At 42.6% G+C, this 5,665-nt stretch overlaps 1 pseudogene; it reads left to right on the top strand.

The window, feature by feature from the left end:
- The first annotated feature begins 2,187 nt into the window (after window positions 1–2,187).
- Window positions 2,188–4,994, top strand: LOC102146736 (monocarboxylate transporter 14 pseudogene; annotated as a pseudogene).
- Window positions 4,995–5,665: the final 671 nt, after the last annotated feature.

Consider the following 5,665-nt stretch of genomic DNA (forward strand, 5'->3'; position numbering starts at 1 on the left):
GTTATAATGCTTCAATGAATATTCTTCTATATACATCATTTTACATAGTGCAAGTATATCTGTAAAATAAATTCCTAGAAAGGGAAATGTGGGCCATAGTACAAATGCACTGTCATTTTGATAACCATTGCCAAATTACATTCCATAGAAGTTGTAAGAATTTGTATTCCCTCCATCTTTAACGTAATGTTATTAAAAGTTTTGATATCACTAGTCTTATATATTAAAAAATAGGATCTCAGATTGGCTGTAATGCATTTCTCTCATTATGAGTGAGATTATCTTTTCATACATATAACAATACTTGTATGTCCATTGCTGGGACATATTAGGCCTTCCACATAAAAACAAATGTGTACATATATATTATTCTCATTCAGGTTATAGGAACACTTTTCTAGTTAAGGCAGCAAGGCAGTATCAACAGTGTGTAGTCTTGTGCAGAATGTTGTTCAAATACACAGAATCTCTGATCCCAATATATGTGCTTAAGAAATAAACTTCACAACTACTATTGTCTATGAATGGGTTCATAATATGAATATATATAAAATGAAACTTCTATTTGTTCTCACCTTCAAGCAATGGATGTAATGGTACTATGGAATGGATTAAAATTCTCCCCACTCTAAAATGTTAGCAGGTTTGAGTCTATTAATAGAACCTTTCTTTGGTGGCCTGTCTTATAGATCCTTCTTATATGATGCTATCTCTGTCACTTGCCTCCTACCAGATACGACCAAGGAATATAAAAAAATTAAGTGAAGGAAATAAATTTGATCTATAATCCCCTCTCCCCCAACTCCAGGTATATTTTGTCATAACCATGGAGGTACTATTCTATAAGACTCAAACATTTCTTTGTTGAAGCCCAAGAGGAGAAAGTAAAAGTGAAGCTTACTTATTTAGTACATTTATACAAAAAAAAAAAAAACCTCATAGAAATTGAAACAAAACTTTCATTAAAAACAATAATCAAACACATAAAATGTCTTATTGATTAAACTAAATCAAGGACTCATGACTTTCGATTCATCAAAAATATTAAGTAAAAATGAAAATTTCCTTTCACCATACAGAAGACATGTAATAGCTTAATTATACAAAAAGAAGTAATGCTTTAGAGCCCAAGAAAAATATAATTTTATGCCTCCAAATTACTGGATATTAAGAAATTTTACTTGACAAAAAGTTAACTTTTCTAATATGGATCCCCAATCCTGTTCCTTATAGTGATAAGCTACTATGATCATGGCTGTCATTATGACTTAATTGACCCAAATCTCCCTGGCTACAAATAATTATAGGACGTGGAAAGAAAACCCATTCCTCTTTAAAGCATATCTGGAAACTACTAATGAGGATTTCTGGAGAAATGAAGAAAACTCAGCACCCATGCCAGAAACCAACTATGGGTTTTAATGTGAATTACGTCTAATCACATACCTGCACAGCATATATAGGTGGAAACTGAGCTTTATAGAAGTGCTATAGTTACTGGGTAAGTGAATCTATGAGGAAAAACAAATGTTAATGTTAATTGATGTGTATGGCACCTAAGTCAACCTCAAGGTGCCTAATATGAGGAGAGAATTATAAAGCATACTAGATCTCGTCCAACTGTGCCTAACTATAAATTAAATGTTTCTATTAACAGACATAAGATTTAGTAAGAATTTGCTAGTACCCTGAGTGATAGTGAATTCAAAATGAATTCCACTTTAAAATAATCTCAAGTCAGGTAAATAATCAGTCTAATATAATTGAAATCACAAATGGGGCCAGACGCAGTGGCTCATGCCTGTAATCCCAGCACTTTGGGAGGCCGAGGCAGGCAAATCATTCAAGGTCAGGAATTCAAGACCAGCCTGACCAATATGGTGAACCCTTTCTCTACCAAAAATACAAAAATTAGCCAGGTGTGTTAGTGTACACTTGTGGTCCCAGCTACTTGGGAGGCTGAGGTAGAAGGATCCCTTGAACCCAGGAGGCAGGAGTTGCAGTGAGCTCTGATCATACTACTGCACTCCAGCCTGGGCAACAGAGTAAGAAAATGCCTCAAAAATAAGTAAATAAATAATAAATGGGAAGTACCTAGATGTTTTAAGAATAATAGTCTGGGAGAGGAGACACGGCAATGTGAGTATGGAAAGAAGATAGAATGACACAGCAGTGCTGGCTTTGAAGATGGAGTAAGAGCCACCAGCCAAGGAATGTGCGTGGACTGCAGAAACTGGTGGCTCTCTCCTAGAGCCACAAGAAGGAACACAGCCTTGAAGGTGTCAACACCACGATCTTAGCCCAGTATGACCCATTTCAAACTTCCAACCTCCAGCACTGTAAAATAGTGAATTTGTGTGGTTTTCCTCTGCTATTACTGTGGTGATTTATTACAACAGCAGTAGAGAACCACTACAAAACCTTCAGGAGGGGTAAAACAGCACAGGCTTCATCAACTCGTGCATTCACGTCAATAATACAGAAAATTGTTCAAGGTAAAGCATTGTGTTGTGTTCCCTGCTGGGAATGAGGTAGGGAGGCATTGAGATGAAAGTTGTGCCTGGTGCCCATGAAGGTAGGTAATGAACATGCAGAAAGAGCAGGGAGAGGTGGAACCCAGAGTGGGACCAAGAATGAGGGACTGGCCAGGCACAGTGGCTCAGCTTGTGATCCCAGCACTTTGGAAGGCCAAGGCCAGAGGATCACTTGACCCCAAGTGTTCAAGACCAGCCTGGCAACACAGTGAAACCCTTGTCTCTAAAAGAGAGAGAGAAAAAAAATAAGGGACACTGAGTTACATTGAGTCCTCTTTGGCCAAAAATATTGCAGTGAGGGTCTGTTTCATCCCTTCTCTCCCATCTCAGAGAAATGGAGGCTAATGCTAGTCTCACCTGCATTCTGGATTTAGTTTCAGGACCTTTCCTCCAGTGATAAATATGCAGTGCCTTAGGGGAACCTCAGCCAAATCAATAAACTTCAACTGGCAACAAGAGTGTGCATGTGAGGTGACTGCACTTTTTTTTCCTCCTGCCAAACCAGAATTAGCCGGTATAGGAATGAACGAGCAGGAAGATTGGAAATTGCTCCGATTGGAAGGAAGCCCAGGTTAGGTTTGGGCGCCTCCAAACGCTCCCTTTTTAAAACCACCTGGAGTGAGGCGTCCAACTTTCAGCTCCACCAAACTCTCACCTGGCCTGGCAGCGAGCGGCAGAAGAGCACGGGAGCCCCTCACCCAGCGCACCGAGCCCTCTGGAGAGCTGAGCCGCAGGCACCCGCATCTCCAGGATGATAGGCGACATTGCAACAAATCTCTACACCTAGCAGCTCAGGGGGCTCCAAGCAGAAAAGCAAGTTTGAGGATCTGGGCGTGGAGCCGAGTGAGTCCGCAGCCCAGCGAGCCTCGGGCAGCCCTTTCATCAGCTTGTTCATTAACACCTGTGGGTGCCTCCGGACTGCAATCATTGGAGGGCTCGTCAACTCCCTGGGCTGGGTGTTGAGTGCCTACGCTGCAAATGTGCATTATCTCTTCATTACTTTTGGCGCGGCAGCTGGCCTGGGCAGCGGGATGGCCTGTCAGCGGTGGTCATTGTGGGCAGGTATTTCCAGAAGAGACGCGCCCTGGTCCAGGGCGCTCAGCACTAAGGGGACCAGATTCGGTATGTTCCTAATGACTGTGCTATTGAAGTACTTGTGCGCAGAGTACGGCTGGAGGAATGCCATGTTGATCCAAGGCACGGTTTCCTTAAACCTGTGTTTGTGGGACCCTCATGAGGCCCCTTCCTTCTGGGAAAAACCCAAACGATCCAGGAGAGAAAGATCTGCGCATCCTGCCTGCGCACTCCACGGAATATGTGATGTCAAATGGACAGCAGGGAAGAACAGGAGAGAAGGACGGTGGGTCTGGGAACGAGGAGACCCTCTGTGACCTGCAAGCCCAGGAGTGCCCCATCAGGCCGGATCATGGGCTCTCTCCGGTTCTGAAGAATGTCAGCTGGCTCACCATGAGAGTCAAGAAGGACTCTGAGGATTGGTACTCAGGCTATTTTGGGACAGCCTCTCTGTTTACAAATCGAATGTTTGTAGCCTTTATTTTCTGGGCTTCGTTTGCATACAGCAGCTTTGTCATCTCCTTTATTCATCTCCCAGAAATCGTCAGTTTGTGTAACTTATTGGAGCAAGCGACGTTTTCCCTCTGACTTCAATTATAGCAGTAGTTCACATTTTTGGAAAAGTGATCCTGGGCGTCATAGCTGACTTACCTTGCATCAGTGTTTGGAATGTCTTCCTGTTGGCCAACTTCAGTCTTGTCCTCAGTATTTTTGTTTTGTTTTGTTGTTTTTGATTTTTTTTTTTTTTGGGGGGGACGAAGTCTCGTGCTGTCGCCCAGGCTGCCATGCAGTGGCATGATCTCAGCTCACTGTAAGCTCTGACTCTGTGTTCACGCCATTCTCCCACCTCAGCCTCCTGAGTAGCTGGGACTACAGGCGCCCGCCACCTCATCCAGCTAATTTTGTTTTTGTATGTTTAGTAGAGACGCGGTTTCACCATGTTAGCCAGGATGGTCTTGATCTGATCTTGTGATCCGCCCGCCTCGTCTTCCCAAAGTGCTGGAATTACAGGTGTGAGCCACCGCAGCCGGCCTCCTCAGCATTTTTAATTCTGCTATTGGTGCACACTTATGCTGGCCTGGTGGTCATCTGCGCACTGATAGGGTTTTCCAGCAGTTATTTCTCTCTAATGCCCATAGTGGCTGAAGACTTGGTTGGCATTGAACATTTAGCAAATTCCTACGGCATCATCATCTGTGCTAATGGCATCTCTGCGTTGTTGGGACCACCTTTTGCAGGTAAAGTTTCAGAGGTTTTAAGAGCTCAGAGTGCATATAGATACGGTGTGTTATGTTAAAAATCCAAGATAAAGAAGCAGGTTTCAAAAACAAAAACAAAAACAAAAAGATCCTGAAGTGTATCCAGCAGATAACTGAACTGTGTTAAGAAATCTACATGGGACCAGGCGCTGTGACTCACGCCTGTAATCCCAACACTTTGGGAGGCCAAGGCAGGTGAATCACAAGGTCAGGAGAACAAGACCATTCTGGCTAACACGGTGAAACCCTTTCTCTACTAAAAATACAAAAAATTAGCTGGGTGTGGTGGCACGCACCTGTAGTCCCAGCTACTTGGGAGGCTGAGGCAGAAGAATTGTTTGAACCCTGGAGGCAGAGGTTGCAGTGAGCCCAGATGATGCCATTGTACTCCAGTCTTGTCTGGGCAACAGAGCAAGACTCCGTTTCAAAAAATAATAATAAATAAGAAGAAGAAGAAGAAAAGAAATCTACATGGAGCTAAATCATCTCGGGATATGAAATTTACCTGGTTTTCACTGGAGCTATCTAATCTTTAAAAATTCCATGAAATAAAGAACTAGGTCAAATTGACGTAAATGTTCTCTATGACTGGAACACATAAGAACGAGTAGGCTTAGCTTCAGGGGCAATGAGATTATGGAAATCAATGAGCATTGCCTTAATGTGTTTTGAAACGTGTGAGTCAGTCCACATTTAATTGTAGGTCAGACTTTGCCCATGTTCAAGAGACAGAGGTTGTTAATTGCTTAGAAAGAGCTAGCAAAAGAATAAAATATGGTTTAATGGACTTACAGAAGT

Source organism: Macaca fascicularis, chromosome 8 (genome assembly GCF_037993035.2).
Source record: "Macaca fascicularis isolate 582-1 chromosome 8, T2T-MFA8v1.1".
Taxonomy (NCBI): domain Eukaryota; kingdom Metazoa; phylum Chordata; class Mammalia; order Primates; family Cercopithecidae; genus Macaca; species Macaca fascicularis.